The sequence below is a fragment of the Myotis nattereri genome (assembly GCF_964212035.1).
Source record: "Myotis nattereri genome assembly, chromosome: 12".
NCBI lineage: Eukaryota > Metazoa > Chordata > Mammalia > Chiroptera > Vespertilionidae > Myotis > Myotis nattereri.
The window spans coordinates 58,106,154-58,132,250 of record NC_138087.1 but is presented as its reverse complement, the minus strand read 5'-3'; the positions used below and the strand labels follow the sequence as shown (position 1 = coordinate 58,132,250).

General features: G+C 41.6%; 1 protein-coding gene across 1 annotated transcript in view; it reads right to left on the bottom strand.

The window, feature by feature from the left end:
* Nucleotides 1-26,097, bottom strand: part of INVS (inversin) — a 119,786-nt gene that overhangs the window by 55,849 nt on the left and 37,840 nt on the right. The gene's annotated exons all lie outside the window — the stretch shown is intronic.

Below are 26,097 nucleotides of genomic sequence, written 5' to 3'. Positions count from 1 at the left end.
ATATAGTAGCAGCAATAAGTATATTATCTTTAGCACATTTTGACCAACATAACACATATTATTTATATTCAAAATATGGTAACTTTGTGAAATAAGCAGAGATTTTAAACCCCAATTTACAGGTGAGATTCAAAGGGGTTAAATGTGTTGTTCACAGTCATCTGGTTGATAAGGAGGAGGTGCTAGTTTTCTGGAAGACAGCTATTTACAGGTACAACTGAAGTAGAAGCACACTTTGTTCACACTTCGGGTTCCTGACTCATAGGTCACCTAAACACCAACCCAGAAGTCATAGCAGGCCATCCATCTGAGGCAATTCTCTCCACATCAGTTAAACCCTCCAATTTGATAGAATCAACTCATCTGGAAAAAGAAACAACTACAAGGGTAGAGCAACACACTGGAGGGGATCCTTGTCAATCATTATAGAACAGTACCTCCTTATCCACAGCTTCGTTTTCTGTGGTTTCCGTGACTGCAGTCCAAAATATTAAATGGAAAACCACAGAAACAAGCAATTCATAAAACTGTGTGTAGTTCTGAGTAATGTGATGAAATCTTGTGCCATCCAGCTCTGTCCTGCCTGGGACTAGAATCATCTCTTTATATAGTGAGTCAAGAATCACCCCTTCATTTAACTGTAGTCATGCCACATACCCTACCACCCACTAGGCACTTAGTAGCCATCTTGTTATCAGAGAGAGAGAGAGAGACCACATTCACATAACTCTTATTACAGTACATTGCTATAATTGTTCTATTATTAGTTATTGCTATTCTCTTAATGTGCCTAATTTATATATTAAAATTCATCGTAGGTATGTATGTATAGGAAAAAACATAACATATAGGGTTCAGTGGTAACCTCAGTTTCAGGCATCCACCCGGGGTCTTGGACTGTATTCCCCACAAATAAGGGGGGGGCTATTGTATAGTATAGTATGTCTGTGTAATATGGGAGCCTTGAAACAAACAAACAAACCAAAAAAAAAAAAACCCTACAAAAAAATAGTTCTTTTGAGGTTTTTCCGGAGATGCTTAGTACTACAGATATTTCAAAGTCAACATGACCCAACTGTATTGCATGACCAAGGTCTCTGCCTACTTCATGCCCCTTTACCTCTCCCTATTCAAAGTTAAAGCACAATGGCAGGGTTATGGGTCCTTTTCACTTTCTGCGATCCTCTCCACCTTTAACCTTATTGGAAATTTGGCCGTTTAGGATTATAATGCGTTGATGTTCTACTATGAGGGGTTATCAGTGTAAGTAAGGAAGACATTTGTTAATTAAGCATTCCCCCCGCCCGCCCCCACCCCCTCTGGGTGAAGACTGTGAGGCTCTAGTGTGAAGGAGACCAGTTAGAGCAACAACGAGGTGCAAAGGATGAATGAGAGTTGCCTGCTTGTCCGAAGGGCAGAGACAGGATTTAACCCAGCTCAAGAATTGGGGCAGAATAAGCCAGTCGGAGAAAGACAAGTATCACATTATCTCACTCATATGTGGAATCTAATGAACAAAATAAACTGATGAACAAAATAAATCCAGAGACATAGAAGCATGGAGCAGACTGACAAATCTCAGAAGGAAGGCGGGGATGGGTTGGGTGGGAAGAGATTAACCAAAGAATATATATGCATATGGGCATAATCCATGGACACAGACAATAGTGTGGTGAAGGCCTGGGGTGGGAGGGGAGGTGCACTATGGAGGGGGTCAATGGGGAAAACAAAAGGGAACATCTGTAATATTTTCAACAATAAAGATAAATTATAAAAAAGAATTGGGGAAGAGATAAAGAACAAGGCTAGGAAAAGGGGTCCATAAGACTGTCTAGGGTGGGTGGGTGGGAAGAGATCAACCAAAGAACTTGTGTGCATATATATGCATAACCCATATGTAGTGTGGTGAAGGCCTGGGAGTGAGCGAGAAGTCAATGGGGGAAAATAGGGGACATACGTAATTCTTTTAACAATAAAGATTAAAAGCAACAATGACTGTCTCTATCAGATGGGCAGACTTGGAATAGACCAGGAGTGGGCAACGTCCAGCCTGTGGGCGGTAAAAGGCCTGAGAAATCATTTGGTCTGGCCCTGCTGAGGCAACCGCAGGTGGAACTCGAAATTCAATATATCTAGGAGCTTTTTTCATAGCAACATACATTTATATTAAGTGAATATATTAAGAGAATGATGTTATAAATAAATATCCAAATGGCCTTTGGAAAGAAAGGTTCCCCACCTTTGGAACATACTGAAAAGCAAACTGGCTCAGCTCAGCTATTTCCTCTCAGAAAGGCTTGTCCTTGACCACCCAAAGTAGACCAACCTTATGTTGGTCTTTATTCTCGCACCCTTTTCACCATTCATATACTTTTCTCAGTTTATAATGACCTATACATGTGTTTGTTCCCTCTACTGTGATCTTCCTCACAAGCTGTCAGCTACAGAGGCTATGTTTTAATGACCACTGTGCTTGGCAGTGTTCCTGGCACAAAGTAGGTATTTAATAAACATCACTTGAAGTTCTGAGTGAATAAGAGGAAATGAGATATCTTCTAGAGGTTTTGTTTTTATTTAAAAATTCTTACAGTTGCTACATCAAGTATAACAGAATCCTAATTCTCAGATATCTGGTATTTTGTTACTCTTATTTTTTAATATTTCATGTATCTGAGCCTCATTCATAGCAGACATCATTTATCAGGACTTCTCATTTCGCCCAGTGTCAACTTTTGAAAAGAAAGGTGCTAAATTTTCCTCAAGAGGGCACCCTGCTCTAAATCTCTTGCCATCTTTTCTTTGAAAGAAGAAAAGGTGCCCAAGGAAAAACAAATCTATGTGGTATTTCACACTAAAAAATAAAAAGGTTGACCTTTTTGAGCATAGCATTTCAAATATTACAGAATAATTCATCATGACCTTTTAAAAATATTCAATCAGACAATTATTTTGATTCTGAAATTTAGAGGAAAAGGGAAGGAAAAGGAAATTAGAATATGTTGATGGGGTAACTACTGAGTTATAGACACAGTACTTTTCATATTTACATTTTACATTATTCTGGGAATTCTATCTACATGGCACATCTCAGTAATAACTGATTTACTCATTCATTCAACAAACAGTTACTGAGCTTTGTTCTGAAGCAGACAACAGTAAAATGTTTGCACTTGACTTATTACAAAGATCTTCCTGTGCCTCTACTTCCTAATCTATAAAATAAGAATAATAAGAGTACCTGAGATTATTATGCAAATGAAATGATAAAGATAATATCTGTAAAGTTCTAAGAACAATGCACAAAGCAAATGCTCAGTAAATGTTTGCTACTGATATTATGAACAGTTTTCCAGTGTGGAGCAGGCAACAAAATATAGACAGCCAAGTGAAACCAAGAGTGACCACGATAGAGGGCTGGTAGACCAGGAAATATGACTGTACATGGTATATGTAATTCAGCTAGTGATTAAGGAGAAAACCAAGGTTAGGGAGAAGTAAGAATAAAAATAGTTGGAATGTTATAAATAATGGTATTTCTGATTTTTTGTTTTGTTTACATTGAGTAGGATGTCTATATTTTACCTACAGATACTGATACTATAGAAACAACAAGGGCATACCCAATAGGAATTTAGCAGGTGTCATGGGAGGGGTCAGCTATATGTTCAGGCCAGCTTCTCCTATTTGATAGGACAGAGACACATCAGAAAGCTGGGACTAGAAACAATATAATCCAGTTGGATCAAGGTCAACTTCCTTGGTCTCATGAACAAGTATTTATTAAATGCCCAGTGTATGCAAATTCAATTCTAAGAATGAGCACAGGGGAAGGACAACTCTTAGAGCCAAAATCAGGAGAATATTTCTAGTGTCAGTGGGAAAGGAGAAGATGTTAGTCTGAGATAGCAAGCTGATTTTATAACTCTCTAAAGGTTGTATGATTCTGGGGACCCTGTTACAGGCTACTTTGCTTCCTATAAACCAAATTGTCTAAACATTTCCTCACTATTGCTTGAAATTGGGACTTCTTAGGTTTTCAGGTTTATTCTTATAATGCAAACACTTTGGGGACCATTTGGAAGTTAATCATCGCTTAGGACCACCCAGGGCCTCCTAATCCTGAGTGTAGACTGTTTTAGGATCCCCTTTTGTCATTTTTGACTAGGTAGAAAACAGTAAAAGAATAAGGAGATAATAGATCAAAAGAATGTATATTCTTAAGAAGCTGACGGTTAACATAGTAGTGAGAGAGCTGAAGTTACAGGAAAGCCCTGATTTAGTCACTAAAAGGACATTAACTCAGATATGACCAGGTCTGTTATGTCACTGAAATGTGAAAAATTTTCCTCATGTCTCTGGCACACGGAATGTTTTGCTTTGTTTTTGTTAGGTAGTCATAATCCTCCTCTTATTTCCCCATAATTGTTAACACCAAGAACTTCTCTTTTTTTTAAAATAATACAAATGATTATAACATTGGGTTTCCCCCCTAGATCAGTGATGGTGAACCTTTTGAGCTCGGCGTGTCAGCATTTTCAAAAACCCTAACTTAACTCTGGCGCCGTGTCACATATAGAAATTTTTTGATATTTGCAACCATAGTAAAACAAAGACTTATATTTTTTATATTTATTTTATATATTTAAATGCCATTTAACAAAGAAAAATCAACCAAAAAAATGAGTTCGCGTGTCACCTCTGACACACGTGTCATAGGTTCGCCATCACTGCCCTAGATGCATGAGAAGGAGCATAATATCTAAAAGGGTTAAAGAGGATGAAAAATTCTCTGTCCTGGAGAACAGAACTTGAAATGAACCTGAGAAACCAACCCAGAATGCCACTTTCAAACTCGCACAGTATTTTGTTCACCCAGTTCTCGAAGATGAGCTCCTTTTTAAGGAAAAAATATAGTCATTAAATCTTAATAACAATAACACAGACCTTCTGGGTGAAGTACCTTGATATTTTACTTTAGATTTTCCATTTTTTAAAATTGATTTCAGAGAGGAAGGGAGAGAGATAGATAGAAACATCAATAAGGAGAGAGAACCACTGATCTGTTGCCTCCTGCACGCCCCACACTGGGGATCAAGCCCACAACTCGGGCATGTGCCCTGACCAAGAATCAAACCCCGTGACCTCCTGGTTCACAGGTTGGTGCTCAACCACTGAGCCATGCTGGCCAGGCCATACAGATATGTTTAATGTTCCCTTTTTGCGGTTTCCCAATTCCATTACCTTCTCTCCCTCTTTAGATACTATTCTCTTAAATTTGTGTGTATCATTCCAATGAAAGTTTTAATACTTTTATTTCTTACAAATATATGTACCCATAAGGTACATAATATTGTTTTACATGTTTCCAATCTTTATACAAATAGTGCTGTAGGAATCACTCGCCACCTTTTATTCAAAGCAATATTTTTGAGATTTATACAAGTTGCTTTGGTTTATACATTTTTACTGGAGAAAGTATCCTGTCATGTGAAAACAATATATTGCATTTATTTATTCTCTAGAGGAATGTTTAGCAGGTTTCTCATTTTTCACCATTATGACAATATTGTAATACGCTTTCTTATACATATCTCCTGGTAAATGTACAAGAATTTCTGAAACTTCTGGGTTGAAATTGCTCTCTAAAGTAGCTACTCCAAACTAGTAAAGTATGAGAATTTTTACTACTTCACATCCTTGCCACACTTGGTTTTGTCAGACTTGCCAACTTTTGCCAATAAAATGGGCATAAAATTGTGCTTCACTATGGATTTAATCTTTATTTCCCTGTTTGAGGTGGAATTTTTAAATATATTTGTTGGCTATTTGTTTCTTCCTTCTGTGAATAGCCTTTTTGTGTTGTTTACTCATTTCCCATCTTAGCTATTTGTCTTTCTTACCGATCAGTAGGATTTATTTACATATTCTGGATACTAACTCTTGTTTGGCTTTGCAAATAACTTCTCTTTGTGTGGCTTGTCCTTTTGCCTTGTGTTCTTCCACTAAGATTGAATTCATGATCTGAATATTGTTAGCTTCCTTATCATTTGCTTTCTTCATGTATTTTTGAGTTTTTGTTACAGGCTCATTTTAAAGAGAAGATTGTTTGCTGTTATACTTCTTTTTTTTTTTCCCTCTTTTCTCACTCTTTTAACTGCTAACACCAGCTTTCAGCCCATTATAAGAATCTATTCTTGCCCTGGCTGGTTTGGCTCAGGGGTTAGAGTGTCGGCCTGGGTTTGATTCCTGGTCAAGGACACATACCTCGGTTGTAGGCTCGATCCCTGGCCTGGGTTGGGAGGTTACGGGATGTTTCTCTCTCTCCCCACTCCCACTCCCCTTCCCTCCACTCTCTCTAAAAAAAATCAATGAAAAAAAAAAAATCTGGCCGAAACCGGTTTGGCTCAGTGGAAAGAGCGTCGGCCTGCGGACTGAAGGGTCCCTGGTTCGATTCCGGTCAAGGGCATGTACCTGGGTTGCGGGCATATCCCCAGTGGGGGATGTGCGGGAGGCAGCTGATCGATGTTTCTCTCTCATTGATGTTTCTAACTCTCTATCTCTCTCCCTTCCTCTCTGTAAAAAAAATCAATAAAATATATTTTTTTAAAAAATCTGTTCTTATATGATCTTTTGCAATCCCAAGTCTAGTGACATGAGGGATATCATAGTTATTGTCACTGAGCTAGTGGTAGCTTCCTGGTCCTCACTCTTGATCTTTGTCCTGCTCCTGCCATTTCTCTAGACAAAACAGCTTCTTCTAAAGCAATAGCATCTATTAAGGCAAAGAATACCCCCAGATTCTAAGTATTTTCTTGGTTGTAGTATGAATATGACTACTTTCACTCACTGAGTGGGAAAAAAGGGAACATATTTCTGCACCAGCAGTATCTGAAATCATATTCTACAAAACTACTGTCTGTCCCTGGCAAGTGCCTTAATCATTAACTTCTAGATAACTGGTAGCTGATCGTCAAAATATTCCGGATCCCCACCTCTACATTTCTTCACCAAATGGCTACCATCGTTTCTATATCTGGCTCCTAGGAGCCTTCGCTATTTGCTTCTTCTTCAGTTGAAACAATTACTTTAACAGACTCTAATGCTCAAGACTTGGCCAACTCTATCTATAGCAACTCCTTTCCCCACTGAACACCACGTTTCCCCGATTCGTATCTTTGCATTCTCTCTGAGTCCTCAGCACATATATTTACTCTCATTGTAGTTGGGGAGAAAATAATTGTTCACTATATATACAAATGTGTACTACATTTTTTGTTCATTTATAGGCTGTGTATAATTTTACCCTGGAGATATTATAACTATGCACATAATAGCACATGACAGCACACATGAGTGTAAGGTAGGCATTCTGCCATATTTCATTCTGAATCCTAATCATAGTAGGCACCAAAAGATACACTTAAAACTGAAGTGGAAACATGATGTTATTATTAATTCTAATGATCCTATATAATAAAACCCTAATATGCAAATCAATTGAACGACAGAAGGACCAGTTGCTATGATGCACACTGTCCACCAGGGGGAAAACGCTCAATGCAGGAGCTGACCCCTGATGGTCAGTGTGCTCCCACAGGGGGAGCACCGCTCAGCCAGAAGCCGGGCTCACAGGTGATGGGCGAGCGAGCGGCGGTGGCGGCAATGCTAAGGACCCCTCAGGGGATGTTCAACTGCCAGCTTAAGCCTGCTCCACGCTGGCAGTCGGACATCCCTGGAGGCATCCCGGACTGCGAGAGGGTGCAGGCTGGGCTGAGAGACCCCCTCGCCCCCAGTACATGAATGTTGTGCACAGGGCCTCTAGTATCTATATAACTAGATATTTATAAATTCTCAAGGCACTTACCATATTAACTTTTTAAAAGAATCACTATCAGTATATAGGCCACAAATGTCAGTAATCTCATTATATCAAACTTTTCTGTAATGGCTACAGACACAACTGAGTCTTGGAAATACCACAATAACACTGGGAGAGGCAATCTTCCAGGAAGTCTGATTATCTCTGCATGTACTTACAGGGTATACCAGAAGAATGCAAAGTTTTGATTGCTCTTTACCTGGGTCATTTCTTAGAGTTGGGTTTGCAGCAAGCAATCCAAGACCTGACAGTGCATGCAGGCAATGAGGACGGGATGCTGACAGAGACATAGTTTTCTAGAAGAGTAAGGACATGGGCCCTGCAGGTCAGGTTTAGGGATGAGAAGCTTCCTGAGATCATGCCTAAGTGGTGGGCAAGGTTGGGGAGGTAAGGCACCACACTGTCTTATCAGTTAATGGTCTGAATGGTTAGGAGTAGGATTAAAACCAGCAGCTTGAATAGTGGAATGGGTCTCTGGGCAGGCAGAGGAAGGGATGTTAGCATGACAATGGGGCAGCAAGCTGAAAGGCCATGTGATGGTGGCTGCTGAGCCAAGAATCTCCAAAGTGGGAATCAATGGTGAGAGCAATGAAGACCTTGCTCTCTGATATAAAATGTTGAGTGGAAGGAAGATAAACAATCCAATCAAAAAATGGGCAAAGGACCTAAATAGACACCTTTTAAAAGAGGACATTCAGAAAGCCAAGAGACATATGAAAACATGCTCAAAGTCGCTAATCATCCGAGAGATGCAAATCAAAACAACAATGAGGTACCATCTCACACCTGTCAGAATGGCTATCATCAACAATTCAACAAATGACAAGTGCTGGAGAGGATGTGGAGAAAAAGGAACACTTGTGCACTGCTGGTGGGAATGCAGACTGGTACAGCCACTATGGAAGACAGTATGGAGTTTCCTCAAAAAACTAAAAATGGAACTCCCATTTGACCCTGTGATCCCACTTCTAGGAATATATTCCAAGAAACCAGAAACACCAGTCAGAAAGGATATATGCACCCCTATGTTCATAGGAGCACAATTCACCATAACTAAGATCTGGAAACAGCCTAAGTGCCCATCAGTAGATGAATGGATTAGAAAACTGTGGTACATCTACACAATGGAATACTATGCTGCTGTAAAAAAGAAGGAACTCTTACCATTTGCAACAGCATGGATGGAACTGGAGAGCATTATGCTAAGTGAAATAAGCCAGTCAATGAAGGAAAAATACCACATGATCTTACTCATTTCTGGATAATAAAGACCATTATAAACTTATGAACAAAAATAGATACAGAGGCAGAGCTGCCTCGAACATACTATCAAACTATAGCAGGAAGACCGGGGAGGGTGGGAGGGCAAGAGATCAACCAAAGGACTTGTATGCATGCATATAAGCATAACCAATGGACATAAGACACTGGGGGGTAGGGGAGGCCAGGGGATTGTCAAGGGCGGGGGGAAAAAAAGGAGACATATGTAATACTCTTTGTAATACTTCAAGCAATAAAAAATAAAAAATAAAAAATAAATAAATAACTAAAATAAAATGTAGAGTGGAGAAAAAAATATTAGATGTTCACTTGGCTGAGACAGGAGTGAGCAGCTGCTCAAAAGTGAAAGTGAATGCAAAGCCTAGCACAGAGCCAATTGCACTATGTACCTCATCCCTGCTGTACCCTGACCTGTCTGGCAGTGAGGACAAAGTGTGGCGTGTACAGGTGGCCACTATAAGCAAAGCTGCTGGCTTAATGTGAGGAAGTCCTGCTGAAATCCTAGGCCAGGTTGACTGATCACTTGGCTAAGTTAAAAACTGGTGGTGTCCATTGGGAGGCAGTTAAACCTCAACTGGGAGGTAGTCTGGCTCTGTTAGAACGCCTGTGGTCAAGGCCAGTCAGCCCAGTGGCCTGAAATGAAAGCCATTTTCCTTACCTTAAACACTGCTCCTAAGGGCAGGGCCCGTTTTTACTAACTCTTGGGCTGTTGCCAATGCTCTAGTCATCTGGTCTGTCACTTGAAAGACTAAAGATGGCAGATTAAAGACACCCCTCTTTTGGGGAGAAAACTGTGTAAACATTGTAGCTGCAAATTGAACAGTTTGGGCCACTCATGTAGATGCCCACAGTAAGCGTCTATTTTCTGATAAGAGTGACTAGAATCAGGTTGTTAAATATGCCTACATTGCCCAGGTTGTTGGCCACTTGCCACCTGGATCCATCACTGCACTGAACATGGCAATGAATACATCATCATAGACTGGGCACAAAGTAAAAGTGTTTGTAAAATAAATTAATACTTATATATATTTAATCTTAAAATGTAATTTTATTATAAAAACGTTTTACACAATAATTTTATATTTATTTAATTTTTTTTTTTTTGTTAATCCTCACCTGAGGTTATTTTTCCATTAATCTTTTAGAGAGAGTGAAAGAGAGAGAGAAAGACAGAGAGAAACATTGATGTTAGAGAAGCACATAGACTGGTTGCCCCTTGCACATGCTCTGATCAGGGTTGGGGCCAGCAAGGAGCCTGCAACCAAGGTACATGCCCTTGACCAAAATTGAACCCAGGATGCTTTGATCTGGAGGCTGACGCTCTATTCACTGAGCCAAACCGGCTAGGGCTATATTATTTATTAAATTTATAAGTTTTAATATAGAACACAATTTCATTCTATATTATGTAATATAAAATATAAATTTAATTAAAATATAAATTTATATTTTATATTAAAGCATAATTATCTAAGTATATCCTATATAATATGCAAATTGACCAAGCAGCAGAACGACTGGTTGCTATGACGCCTACTGACCACCAGGGGGCAGACACTCAATGCAGGAGCTGCCCCCTTGTGATCAGCCAGAAGCCAGGCTCACAGCTGGCAAGTGCAGAGGCAGTGGTGGGAGCCTCTCCTGCCTCGGCGGCAGTGTTAAGAATGTCTGACTGATGGCTTAGGTCCGCTCCCTGTGGGCCTAAGTCATCAGTAGGACATCCCCCAAGGGCTCGCAGACTGCAAGACGGCACAGGCTGGGCTGAGGGGACCCTGTCCGCCCCTCCTCCCCGAGTGCACAAATTTCATTCATGCACTGGGCCTCTAGTCTTTAGATAACAAAGCACATACCAGACTTGTTTATTCTCCTAAGTTGGCCTACTTGTCCTGCGGTGAAGAAGGCCACATTACACAGGGTACTGCCCTGTCTTTTTCTGGCAGGGACTTCTGATCACTCCCTCTTGGGGCCACCTCATGCCTCATCATTGTAGACATTTTTGAGGTTATAGAGTTGCTATTGCAGTCTGATTACCCACAGCACCAACATGAAAGGTAACTATTTCATGTTTTGGGTGTTTCATACCATCTTACTGTCATAGACTGACTATGCTGTGCCTTGTCACAAAGACCATCCAACAATGGGCCGGTGGTTAAGGTATTTGATGGACATTCTATGCTCCCTACCATGCTAAGGCATCTGAAATTGTCAAGACCTGGAATGGCCTCCTTGAAAATAAACTGAGAAAGACATTTCACTCTATCTCAGATACCTCTTCCTGGTTCACACACCTAGATGAGGCAGTTTAGTTACAGGATGTGGCCACCCCCAGAACGAGTTCACCTCCCCTTGGCAGCCTCTTGGGAAATAATCAGACAAAGGGATGGGGGATTATATACAGCTATTTAGAAAATTTGGGATTCTGCCCTGCCCATTCCTGGTTATAATGTCTATTTCCTATAAGAGCAATCTCAGCTGGCCTGGTTGGCACCCCTCTGTGCAACAGCCCAGCCAAAAGGGGCTTAGAGATCAAACTTAATTCTGGTTCAGCCACTTGGATTTGTTATCTCAACTGACATGGTCCTAGATCATTAAAATCTATAATGACCCTTGATTGAGAACACTGCTCATCAAGTCCTCCCACAGTGCCCATGTGGGCTAAGGTGGAGGGTATCATGGGTTTCAGTAATTTGTCCCACGTGCACCTATCCTTCTAGATGAAAGCAACAACTTCAGCACCTGAGAAGAGTACCCCTCAGACCAGTGATTTTCAAACTTTTTCATCTCATGGCACACATAATTACTAAATTCTGCGGCACATTAAAAAACGTTTTATTTTTTGCCAATCTGACAAAAAAATAGGTATAATTTTGATTCATTCACACCGGATGGCTATTGTTGTATTGACTGTTGTCTTTGTGTGTGTGTCTGTGTGTGTGTGCGCGCGCGCTCGGATTTTTAAAAATTTTTATTTATTTATTTTTATTTTAAAAAAATTAAATCTTTATTGTTCAGATTATTACATTTGTTCCTCTTTTTCCCCCCCATAACTCCCCTCCTCCCAGGTCCCAACCCACCCTCCGCCCTCACTCCCCACCCACTGTCCTTATCCATAGGTGCACGATTTTTGTCCAGTCTCTTCCCGCACCCCCCAAACCCTTCCCCCCCCCCCCAAGAATAGTCAGTCCATTCCCTTTCTATGTCCCTGATTCTATTATAATCAACAGTTCATTCTGTTCATCAGATTATTTATTCACTTGATTTTTAGATTCACTTGTTGAGAGATGCGTATTTGATGTTCATAATTTGTATCTTTACCATTTTCTTCTTCTCCCTCTTCTTAAAGGATACCTTTCAGCATTTCATATAATCCTGGTTTGGTGGTGATGAACTCCTTTAGCTTTTCCTTATCTGTGAAGCTCTTTATCTGACCTTCAATTCTGAATGATAGCTTTGCTGGATAAAGTAATCTTGGTTGTAGGTTTTTGGTATTCATCACTTTGAATATTTCTTGCCACTCCCTTCTGGCCTGCAAAGTTTCTGTTGAGAAATCAGCTGACAGTCGTATGGGTATTCCCTTGTAGGTAACTGAGTTTCTTTCTCTTGCTGCTTTTAAGATTCTCTCTTTGTCTTTTGCTCTTGGCATTTTAATTATGATGTGTCTTGGTGTGGTCTTCTTTGGATTCCTTTTGTTTGGGGTTCTCTGCGCTTCCTGGACCTGTAAGTCTATTTCTTTCACCAGGTGGGGGAAGTTATCTGTCATTATTTCTTCAAATAGGTTTTCAATATCTTGCTCTCTCTCATCTTCTGGCACCCCTATAATTCTGATGTTGGTACGCTTGAAGCTGTCCCAGAGGCTCCTTACACTATCTTCGTATTTTCGGATTCTTTTTTCATTTTGCTTTTCTGGTTGGGTGTTTTTTGCTTCTTCGCATTTCAAATCTTTGCCTTGATTCTTGCACTCCTCTGGTCTGCTGTTGGGAGTCTGTATAATGTTTTTTATTTCAGTCAGTGTATGCTTAATTTCTAGTTGGTCCTTTATCACAACATTGAGGGTCTCACTAGATTTCGTGAGGATCTCACTACATTTATTGGTGGTTTCTAAAAAGTTCTTGAAAAACCTTAAAAGTGTGGTTTTGAATTCTACATCTAGTAGTTTGCTTTCCTCCATTTCTGTCATTTGTGTCCCGTTTCTTTGTCTCAGCATTTTTTATGCTTCGCTGTGTCGATAGAGTGGCTTTCTGTGCTAAGTGTCCTATAGGGCCTGGTGGCTCAGCCTCCCCAATTACCTGAGGTAGACACTCTTGGTGCACCCACTTGTGGGCTTTGTGCACAGTCTTGTTGTAGTTAAGCCTTGATTGTTATAGGTAACACTGGGAGGATTTGACCTCCAGCCAATTGGGTGTGAGAATCAGCTGTGTCTATGGTGGGAGAACTTCTGTGCTGAAGACACCCTTATGGGGCAAGTCTTGCTTCAGTGGGGCTTTGGTGCTCACTGAGTCTGCCCCCTGAGTGTGTTCCTTATGATCTGCGGAGTTATAATTGGATGGTCCCACTCTGACCACTGGGTACACTGGCTTTTGGATCTAAGGAGGTGCTAATCTAGCCTCTGCCTGCGGCTACCCTGCAGAAGCCAGCTGTAAAGCAATGCAAGTTGCCCTGGGGCCTTGGGCAGCTGCAGTTTGTTAAGTAATTATCAGATTACAAAGGGCCGGGCCTTTCATATGCAAAAGCCTCCCTGTACGGCTTGGGTTGGGCAGAGCCCCAGGGGATCAACTGGGCGGGAAGAGCGAGCAGTATGGCTGCTGTCAGTCCTGTCCTCAAAGGCCCCAGCAATCACTGGGTGTGCCTCTGAGAGAAAGCTGCCCTCGAGTTCCGACCAATGCCAGACAGTCCCGCTTTTCCCGTTTGAGTCTGGGTCCCCAGAGATTCGCCCGGAACTGAAGCTCAGAGCCTGAGACTCACTCCCGATTGAAAAAGACCATCATGACCTCAGCTGCCAGCCCTCTCCGCATGAATCTCCACACGCATCTTCGCACCTTTGTATTTTAACTTCAGCACTGCACCTCCTCTGAGTCTCGGTATGCTTTTCTCTTTCCTTCTAGTTGTAGAATTTCCACTCAGCCAGCCTTCCTGTGGTTCTGGATGATGTCCATTCCGTCTTTTAGTTGTATTTTTGAAGTGGTTGTGCGAGGCAGCAATCTCTGGTGTTTACCTATGCTGCCATCTTGGTTTTGGCACCCCCATCCTATTTTATTTATTTTTAAATAAATATTTATTGTTCAGATTATTACAGATGTTCCTCTTTTTCCCCCCAATAACTCCCCTCCACCCAGTTCTCACCCTACCCCATGCCCTTACCTCCCACTGTCCTCATCCATAGGTGTACAATTTTTGTCCAGTTTCTTCCCGCACCCTCACACCCCCTCCCCCCCGAGAATTGTCAGTCCACTCCCTTTCTATGCCCCTGATTCTGTTATATTCATATTATATTCACCAGTTTATTCTATTCATCAGATTTTTTTATTCACTTGATTTTTAGATTCACTTGTTGACAGATATGTATTTGTTGTCACTTTGTTGTTCATAGTTTTTATCTTTACCTTTTTCTTCTTCTGCCTCTTCTTAAAGAATACCCTTTAGCATTTCATATAATACTGGTTTGGTGGTGATGAACTCCTTTAGCTTTTTCTTATCTGTGAAGCTCTGTATCTGACCTTCAATTCTGAATGATAGCTTTGCTGGGTAGAGTAATCTTGGTTGTAGGTTCTTGCTATTCAACACTTTGATTATTTCTTGCCACTCCCTTCTGGCCTGCATAGTTTCTGTTGAGAAATCAGCTGACAGTCATATGGGTACTTCCTTGTAGGTAACTAACTGTTTCCCTCTTGCTGCTTTTAAGATTCTCTCTTTGTCTTTTGCCCTTGGCATTTTAATTATGATGTGTTTTGGTGTGGTCCTCTTTAGATTCCTCTTGTCTGGGGTTCTTTGCGCTTCCTGGACTTTTAAGTCTATTTCTTTCACCAGGTGGGGGAAGTTTTCTGTCATTATTTCTTCAGATAGGTTTTCAATATCTTGCTCTCTCTCTTCTTCTGGCACCCCCATAATTTGGATGTTGGTACGCTCGAAGTTGTCCCAGAGGCTCCTTACACTATCTTCATATTTTTGGATTCTTTTTTCTTTTTGTTTTTCTGGTTGGGTTCTTTTTGCTTCTTCATATATCAAATCTTTGACTTGATTCTTGGGATCCTCTAGTCTTCTGTTGGATCTCTGTATAATATTCTTTATTTCAGTCAGTGTATGCTTAATTTCTAATTGGTCCTTTTTCATATCCTTGAGGGTCTCACTAAATTTCTCAGAGGTTTCTAGAAGATTCTTGAGTAACCTTATAACCGTGGTTTTGAACTCTATATCCAGTAGTTTGATTTCCTCCATTTCTTTCATTTGTGACTTGTTTCTTTGCCTCCGCATTTTGGCTGCTTCCCTGTGTTGATAGAGTGGCTTTGTGTGCTAGGTGTCCTATAGAGCCCAGGGGCTCAGCCTCCCTAATTACCTGTGGTTGACACTGTTGGTGCACCCCTTTGTGGGCTGTGTGCACAGTCTTATTGTAGTTAAGTCTTGATTGCCATTGGTATCATTGGGAGGAATTGACCACCAGGCCAATTGGCTGTGAGGACCAGCTGTGTCTACAATGGGAGAACTGCTGTGCTGGAGACACCCTTATGGAGCAGGACTTGCTTCAGTGGGGCTTTGGTGCTCACTGAGTCTGCCGCTTGAGTGTGTCACTTATGGATGTGAAGAGTTGTACTCTGGTATGGTCTCACACTGACCACTGGGTACACTGGCTCTTGGATCTCCAAGGAGGTGCAAAGTCAGCCACTGCCTGAGGCCACCCAGCAGGACTACAGAGAGATATGCAGATTCATCCTCTTTGTCTGGGGTTTGGAAGTGCCCAGATGAGGCCCAGCTGTGAAGCAATGCAGGCTGCTGTTGAGCCTTAGGCCTTCTTTTGGAAGCTTTGGCACTCTTTGACCCAGCAGTAGTTTGTTAGGTTTTAGATTACAAAAGAACAGGCCATTCATATGCAAAAGCCTCTGCTCACAGCTTGGGTGGGGTTGTAAATTGGGTGGGGCAGGTTCTCAGGGAATCATCAGGGCGGAGCAAACTGCAATGGCTGCCAGTCTGCTCTGCCTCGGAGAGGTCTCTGGGTCTCTGTGTCCCCTGTGCAGGAACAATGATCGCTGCAGGCACCTCTGCGAGGAAGCCGCCCTCACGTTCTTGTCCCGATGCCAGACAGTCCAGTTTCTCCCCGTATGAGTCTAGGTACCCAGAGTCTCACCCGAAACTGGAGTTCAGAGCAATCAGGAGCTTGTATCTCCCTCCTGACTGAAAAAGACAACAGCACACCCAGTTGCCAGCCTGTTTCCGCATGTGCCTCCGTACCTCTTACCAGTTCCAATGTGCTTTTCTCTTTCTTTCTAGTTGTAGAACTTCCACTCAGCCAGCCTTCCTGTGGTTCTGGATGATATCTATTTTGTCTTTTAGTTGGAGTTTTGATGTGGTTGTGCGAGGCAGCAAGTACAAGTGTGTACCTATGCTGCCATCTTGGTTCCTCTCTTATTGTCATTTTTTAATTTGACAATCTAAGGAAAACAAAGGTCAGTGCCCCTGACTAAATAGTCAGGTACTGCATGTTTTACAAATTCTTGCAGCACCCCAGTATGCCAGGACACAATGATTGACAATCACTGTCTTATACAGTGGGAGTTAGACAAGAATTAATGCTCTCTTTGTCCTCTGGAACCATCTTAATCCTGGGATGAAAAAAATATTTTATAAAATAAAAGCCTAATATGCTAAGTGTCTGGTAAACCAGTCGGCCATTCAACCAATCAAAGCATAATATGCTAATGATATGCTCAGGCCACTCAACTGCTCGCTATGATGTGAACTGACCACCGGGGAGCCGACGTTCCAACCAGTAGGTTAGCTTGCTGCTGGGGTCCAGCTGATCGGGACTGAGGAGACGGGCCGGACACGTTCTAGAGCTCTCCTGTGGTCCCTCCCTAGCTGGCCAACCTTCCACGTCTCTCCCCATTCCCCATCGTGCACCGGTGGGGTCCCTCGGCCTGTTCCCTCTTGCAATTCGGGACCCCTCAGGAGATGTCAGAGAGCCAGTTTCTGCAGAATCCCGCAAGCAAGGCTGAGAAACCCCACTGGTGCATGAATTCGTGCACTGGGCCTCTAGTATATATATAATTATATGCTGCCTGAATCAAAGAGCAGTTGAGGCTAGCAATCTGATCTGCTTCTGCATCTGTCATCCCATCCATATACTATGTGACAGAAAAATTAATGTGGACATGATGGTCCTGAACTCTTTTGCTGTGCTTGATGCTATCAATGGCAGCTCCTCAGGGTGGATCCCACGTACAAATAGAAACAAAGGTACTGGTACAACCTTATTTTAATCTGATGGTAACAGATTCATAGGCTACTTCTCACGTGTGAGGAGCCTTGGGTTATGCCATGTTTGACAATTGAAGCTGCAACTACGTGGTAATACTGCCCACATGGCTTAGCCAAATCAGTGAAATGGTGATCCAAGTAAAATAACAAATCCTAAACTAATGTGACTGTGCCTCTTCAGGCTATACGTTTGTATGTGGTGGAGAGAGGACCGTGAAATATTCCTTCATTGGGTTTGGTTTGGTTTTTAGCTCATCTAGTGTCTTCTGTAATTATTGGCAATGACACCAAAGATCAGCAAGCCAGTCAAACTCCCTTGCACGAGTCATAATAGATAGTAGACTAGCCTTAGAGAACATCCTGGTTGTATAAAATAAGATATATTGTCTCCCTTGGGGCTTATTTACAGTTTACTTAGTCCAGGATACTAGGGGGAATAGTTGAAGTGAATACTGCAGGCTGCTCTCATTCTGCCCCTCAGAGTCCTATTAATTAAATGCTTTATGAGACATATTAAACAGATTTGTTCCCAGCCTCCTTTGGTCAGATTAATCACAGTAGCAATGGAATGGCATGCTCATGTCAAGAACATGTAGGACTAAGGAATGGATTGTTGGAAAAGGCAACTTACCATGGGTCCCAATCATCCCTGTATGTTCTTATGCCAAAAATGCAAACTCTTGACCACGCTTTACCTAAGCAACGTCTCACGGTTGTGTTTGCAGCATTCAACTTGAGGGGCGAGGTCATATTTTCTTCTAGACTTACTATAAAAGCAGTAGATTCCTGAAGTTCAATGTTCCTCAGTGTGATGAAAGCCCAGTGTGTGTGCAGCATCCATCTGAGCCTTCTGCAACTCCCCCATGTTCTTGGGAGCAAGGGATACCAATGCAAGCACACAGGTTTTTGCTTTTTGCTCAAAGCAGTAAAAAGCAGAGTAAAAAGGTAGTAAAATGCAGAGACTACTGCTGTGAGCAGTCTCTGACTCTGGAGTCTGGTGTTTATTGTCATCATCCACAAAACAGAAACAGACTAACTCCTGATCTGGTAGGGTAAAATAAAATCTCAGACCCTGAAAATAATTCCATCCTATCTAATAAAAGAGAAACATGGTAATTAGCGTACATCCGCTACCCTTCCCATTGGCTAATCAGCGAGATATGCAAATTAACTGCCAGCCAAGATGGCGGCCGGCAGCCAGGCAGCTGCAAGCTAACATGAGGCTTGCTTGCTTCAGTGATGGAGGAAACCAACGTTCCCTGCCTGCCTTGCCGGCCTCTGAGCTTGCAGTTTGAAACATTGTTACAAATATAGAAGCTAAACAAAACCCCAGAAACCTGCTTTCAGCCTGCCGGGATCTCAGAGCTGGAGTTCATACAGTGTTTCGACTATAGAACCCAAACAAACCAGATACCTGCTTTCAGCAGCAGAGTCCTCAGAGCTGGAGCCAGAGCTAAAGCTGGCCCAGAATTAAAAAAAAAAAGAATGAAAGGAGCAGTTGGGAGCTTCAGTCACCCGCCAGCCTGAAAACAGCCCTCAGCCCCTCACCCAGACTGGCCAGGCACCCCAGTGGGGACCCCCAACCTGAAGGGTGTGTGACCAGCTGCAAACAGCCATCACCCCCTCACCCAGGCTGGCCAGGCACCCCAGTGGGGACCACTACCCTGATCCAGGACACCCTTCAGGGCAAACCAGCAGGCCCCCACCAGTGCACCAGGCCTCTATCCTATATAGTAAAAGGGTAATATGCCTCCCAGCACTGGGATCAGTGGAGCCGCGAGGCCTCCCGGCACCGGGATCAGCGTGACAGTGGGCAGCGCCCAAACCCCCTGATCGCCCTGCGGCTCTGTGTGTGACAGCGGGCAGTGCCACAACCTCCCTATCGGCCCTGCTCTGTTTGTGACAGGGGAAGGCGCCCCAAACCCCTGATCAGCCCTGTTCTGTGCCTGATAGGGGGGAAGCTCCCCAACTCCCTGATCGCCTTGCGGCTCTGTGTGTGACAGGGTGCGGCGCCCCAACCTAACCCCCCCACGGTCCCTGCTCTGTGTGTGACGGGGTAGAGTCATAACCTCCCCATCGGCCCTGCCCTGAGTGTGACAGTGGCAGCGCCCCAACCCCCTGATCGGCCCTGCTCTGTGGGTGATAGAGGGCGGCGCCCCAACACCCCCCCCCCACGGGCCCTGCTCTGTGTGTGACAGGGTACGGAGCCCCAACCCCCCTGATGGGCCCTGCTGTGTGCGTGACAGGGGGCAGCGCCCCAACCCCCTGATCCGCTCTGCTCTGTGCGTGACAGGGGGCGGTGCCCCAACTCCCCAATCGGCCCTGCTCTGAGCCCGACCAGGGGCTGCACCTAGGGATTGGACCTGCCCTCTGCCACCCGGGAGCAGCCCTAAGCCAGCAGAGCGTTATCTCCCGAGGGGTCCCAGACTGCGAGAGGGCACAGGCCGGGCTGAGGGACCCCCACCTCCCCCTGAGTGCACAAATTTTTGTGCACCGGGCCTCTAGTATTATTATAATATAAAATGTAGTATAAGAGGAAGAAAAATATGACTAGAGGGGCTAGAAAATGTAGAGTCTACAATAGCATGTTACAGAGTCTAAAATTTATTCTGAGTAATGGGGAACCAATGAAGAGTTTAAGAAGGAAATTACACAAGAGGATTTGTGTTTTCAGAAAATGTCTGGTGGCTGTGCGAAGTGCTGGTTTAAATGGAATGAATCTTTAGGCTGGGAGATAGGGGGTTACTATAGCAATCCAGAATAGAAATACTATGAGCTAAGTTGAAATAAGGAGACAGATTAGTAAAATATATAAGAGGACTCCTGAATGAGTCCAAGATGGAAAATGGTGCCAACAACTGTAAAGATGGAAGGAAAAAGGGGTGAGGGAAGAAGACTTATGAGTCCTGTTTTCTTTCACGTGTGGAGTTTGGGGCATGTGAGGGAAATCTATATGAAGATGCCTAGCAAAAAAAAACACAAAAAAAACGCAACCCAGTACATACATGGATCTGAATACTGGAAGGGATGGCTAAATTAAAGATACAGGGTTATGCATCATTTATATTAATAGTTGCTTTAACTGTTTTATCCAGAGACAGCAATTTCTGGAATAAATTCAAGTGTACAAAACTGGAAAAATGAACCTCCACATCCTAACTGAAATAAAAACATAATTTAAATATCCACATAAAGATCTCAGTACAATGCAATCTAGTATTACTGTTCTTTTATCTAGACCATGAGCTATCACTACCATATCAAATACAGAGTATGAATGGGTTGGAAAGGAGAAGGGCCTTTCCACATTATTCTTATCTACATGGATCATTTTCTTGTCTGAATTGGTTTAGGTGCCTGGTTATGCTCTGTTTTCTTGGATTTTTATTGAACATAAATCTTTATAGGAAAGGAAATACTTATGAAAATCAAGTTTTTGGATGACATTGAATTCACTGAGCTATATAAATGAAACTGAAGCTGCATTGCTTTTTTCAGTCATGGACATTCTGCCTCTTTCACTAAATTTCTGATTGTCACGCCTAAATGCTGTGTTCATAGATAAAATTTGCAATTACTCAACAACGATGATGGTTACATTACTAACCTGCCACTTAAACACATCTTTAAAACTTTTAAAAAGTTATTTTACAATTCTCTAAGGAAAGGCTAAGAATGGCACTTCAAAGACAGAAAAGGAGCTTTATTTGTTATTTTCCAAGTTTAAGATGTTCATCCATCTGGCAGAGCAGCTAGACAATACATCAGCCAAGAACATCATTCTGGCTTAAAACAGACTCTGGCTCCCAAAGAGGATTTGACTGAAGGAAAGACAACATCGTTAGTTGATCTGTGGCTGAACTCTTCTAATATTTTTCCCCAACGCCTCCTCCAAGCCTTGGCTCTATCCACTAACTTGGTTTCCATAGGAATAGACAGAGCTATCAAGTGGCGCAGAGTCAAACAACACAACAGAAGGAGAAAATGTTACTGCTCCCCAAAAGGTAGAGATTTCTCTATGGAAAGGTATCTTTGACTCTGAAGCTTCCTTACCCAATGCCAGACTTTTCCTCTGCTTTTCCTGCCTAATATACCCTATTTTACTTAGATTATTGCATTCCATACCAAAAAATACATATTTTAAATGCATTTTGTTTCTCATAGTTGATATTTCACTTACATTAAAACATTTCTTTGATCTTAAATCAATAATCCTCAAACTCCAGCATGCTTCAGGATCATCTGGAGGGATTGAAAACACAGATTGCTGAGGCCGTCCCTTAGAGTTTTCATTCACTGGCTCTGGTGTGGGGTCCAACAATTTACATGTCACACAAGTTTCTGGGAAATGCTGGTGCTGTCAGGACCAGGAGTTCACACTTGAGAATCATTGTTTATACAAAGGACCTAACATCAGAGTTCTCAATCCTGATAAACTTTTTAAAAAAGTAATAACAACAACAAACTGCCAGAAAAAGAATGTGTGTTCCATCCCAGAGCAATGAAATCAGAATTCCCGAGACTCTGTAATTAGTATTTCCTTAATGCTCTGGAGGTAATTAAAAAATGGTATCAAGATTGAGAAGTATGGACCTAATCCACTCATTCATTCAACATTCACCAATTATTTACTATGTAATTACTTTGAACCCAGCAACATGCTAAGAGTTTTTGGAAACTTTACAAAAATAACTAAAATACACTCACACTAATATACAATATAATATGTAGTACAAGCAATGGAGGGGGGATGTAGGTGCATAAAAACAAAAACAAAATCCAGCCTAAAGACAGGCAGGATAGAGGATGTACTTTCAGCCTTTTGTGGTGAGGGGGAAAATTAGATCAGGAAAGAATCCATGAAGAGGATTGCAGTTAAGCTGGATTGGATTTTGATTTGGAATCACTGATACTCTACCACCCCTCCATAACTCCATCTTGTTCTGCCTCCCCATTTCTTTGACATGGACAATAGATATTTTCTGAATTTTATGCAAAGTGCTAAACAAAGATAGCTTTGGGTCTTATTCCCACTCCTTTCAATTAATTTGTCCTGACATAGCTCCTTCTTCATAAAAATTCTAAAGCCAACATTAGCTCAGTTGTGTATATTAGGTCTCCTGTATCTACTTATTACACAGTGCAATAGTTCCCACAATATCTCTCACTTTGGCCATAATAGATAGTAAAGCCATTTGCAAATGGTATTCACTATTGTAATACAATGACTAAGATCAGTTGCAGGAAGGAAAGATAGTGATCAGAATTGTGAAGATGGGGCACCTAACCCAGACTCAAGGGGCCGATAAAGGCTTCTTGGAGAAAACAGTGCCTGTGCTGCTCCATAAAGTGTCTATACAGGTAATCCAGCTTCAGTGGGGAGGAAGGTGAATGTGCAGGGAGGGGCACTGTGGGTGGAGAATGAGGGGTAGGAGGAGGTGACTAGAATAAAAGCTTTAGCTAGTTAGTGTGCCTAAGGATAGAGTAGTAAGGGGAGAACATGAAGCTGAAACCAAAAAAGTAAGCAAGGAGTAGGTGATGATAAAAGGAACTTAGACGTCTTCCTTGAGTTTTCTAAAGCAGTACTGAAGGATTTAATAAGGCAGTGACACCAGAGAATTCTCAGCCAGCCCACCCACACCCACTGAATCCCCCCTAGCCTGTTTCCTCCCATGAAAAACGAGGAGGTTGGATTATGATCTGAAGACTCGTCAGCTGGCATGGCTGGTGTGGCTCAGTGTTTGAGCATCGACCATGAACCAGGACATCATGGTTTGATCCCCATCAGGACACATGCTCAGTTTGCAATCTGGATCCCCAGTATGGGGTGTGCAGGAGGCAGCCAATCAATGATTCTCTCTCATCAATGATGTTTCTATCTCTCTCTCCCTCTCCCTTCCTCTCAGAAATCAATAAAAACATTTTTTTAAAAAAGACTCATCCAGGTTAATGTCCTTTGAGTCTATGATTCTAAGATGCAGAAGACCCACTCTTTATAGCTACTTCAAAACTGGATGTTTTTTATTCTAGCTGCCTCAAGAATAACTTAATTTCTAATAATTTTTACTTTTCTTAACCACAGTAACAGCTTTTGAGTCAATTCCCTTTTCCCTGATACAAACATTCATTTTCCTAGCATAAGGAAGTTCACCACAGTGACAGGCTCACAGCCAGGGCTCAATAAATATTGGTTTCTTTCTCTGATAACATTATGGTTCTCCTCTCATCATAAAAGTAGTCTTCATAAACAAAAAATTTTCTTTATTTGACCATGTTTATTTTAGAGACTTAAAAATAAGAAAGAATTCGTTCTTAATTATTCTCAGTGTTTCATGTCCATTATAATCTGCCCGGCCTGTTCTCCTCACTGATCCTGACCAGCTTCTGCGTTACCCTGCAAGTAGTTTCTTTTAAAAATCATGTTTTCCTATTAAATTCAGAAGTGAAATGCAACAAATCTTGTTTACCTCCTGGTTCCTTTGAAACACCCCAAGTGGTAGGCCTATCTTTAGGTTTTCAATAATGTATCTTAGTTTTATTGATACTAATATGCAGTTGAAAAAAATCAATTCATCTATTTGGCTAAGACATGTGCCTCTGGGGAAACTATTTCAAACAACTGACTGAATCCATCTATTGCCTTTTCTACTTCAGTTTCACATTGTGGACTGGATTTCTTAGATAGTGGAAAAGATAAATGTACAGGAAAATGTATAAATAAATTCAATTAAACTTGGAAATTCTTAATGAGCCTCTTTTAGGCTATGCATGAAAGCTTTTAATGAAATGCTGAGCACTAACTACTAATCTGACTTAATAATTATTACCTATTTTCAAAATGGTAGCAAGGTCCTTATAGTGGTTAATAATTTAGTCAAACCTAACTCTTCTAGTCTCAATCTAGTCATCTTTTAAAAATCATATCACAACCTACCTCCATCTACAAATCAATCCCTGAACTCTGTACTGCTTCTCATCTTTCTGCTACCACTCTAGTCCCTTTCTCTTTGAACTGAAGAGAGAGGAAACTGAGTTGGTAAAAAATAAGGCCAAGGTTTAGTGGTTGGAGTGGGGGAAGAAAGATGTGCAGATCAAAAATGTGCAATTATTTCAGTTGTGCCATTTTGTAACCTATCCCAGGGTAGGTATTCTATTTGCCACAGCTATGTTTTAATTCTGCTCTAACAGGTGTTCTAAGTTAAAGCACATCACAATTGTTAAATCAACATTTCATATCTACTACAAGATCTTTGTGGACCAACTGGAAATAAACAAACATATTTTAGAAAGCCATTCAAAAATTATGAATTATATTTTTTGTATGTATTCAAAAACTTGGAAAACTGAAAATTGGGAAAATAAAGTAAGAACAAAGATAACCTATAATTCCATTACCCTAAGCCTAAAATAACCTCTGTTAGCATTTTGACACAATCTCTTCCATTCCTTCTTAGTTTTCTTGTTTAACGTGAGCAGTTATTTTTATCATTTCCATCACACTATATATCTAATTTTAGATTTGGAATAAGCAGTGATTTTAAAAATAACTTTTATCATTTAGCAAACATCATAATAATAATGAATTCAGGTGGGAGTGGTCAAAGGATGCTAACACTAGTGGGTAAAAGTTTGAAGAGTAATAGGATATTTCCTTGGTTTCAAAGTAACTATTCACAGAATACTTATTTTTTTAAAATATGTTTTATTGATTTTTTTCTTTTAGAGAGACAGGAAGGGAGAGGGAGAGAGAGATAGGAACATCAATGATGGGAGAGAATCATTGATTGGCTGCCTCCTGCATGCTGTCCCTCCCTCCCCATGGGGATCAAGCCCACAACCTGGGCATGTGCCCTTGACCAGAACTGAACCTGCGCTGATGCTCTACCACTGAGATAAACCAGCTAGGGCCACAGAATACTTATTAATCCCAAAGGAAAAAAACAGTAATATTACAGTGCAGTACCAAGTGGTCAAAGTTGACATCACCATGTGCTTTTGGGGATGATGACTGAGAAGAACACAGCATGGCTCTTGTGGTATTCTTACCAAAAGTGCATAACCTGAACTAAATATGAGGAAACAGCAGATAAATCTGAGATGAAAGACAGTAAGAGTAATTCTGTACTCTTAGAAAAACTCTTATCCTCAGATTGCACTTACATTGTGAAACACTCCATAATTACACCTTAATTAATATTCAAGATATCGTTGTTGTGAAAGCCAGAATTACTGTCACATCATAGATGAGGAAACATGAATTTTAAAAAACGTTTAAAAGATTATCAGTTTAGCCCTAACCAGTTTGGCTCAGTAGATAGACTGAAGGGTCCCGGGTTTGATTCTGGTCAGGGACATGTACCTTGGTAGGGGACTCTATCCCCAGTAGGAAGTGTGCAGGAGGCAGGTGATGATGTTTCTCTCTCATTCATTATTCTGATTCACTAACCCTCTCCCTTCCTCTCTGTAAA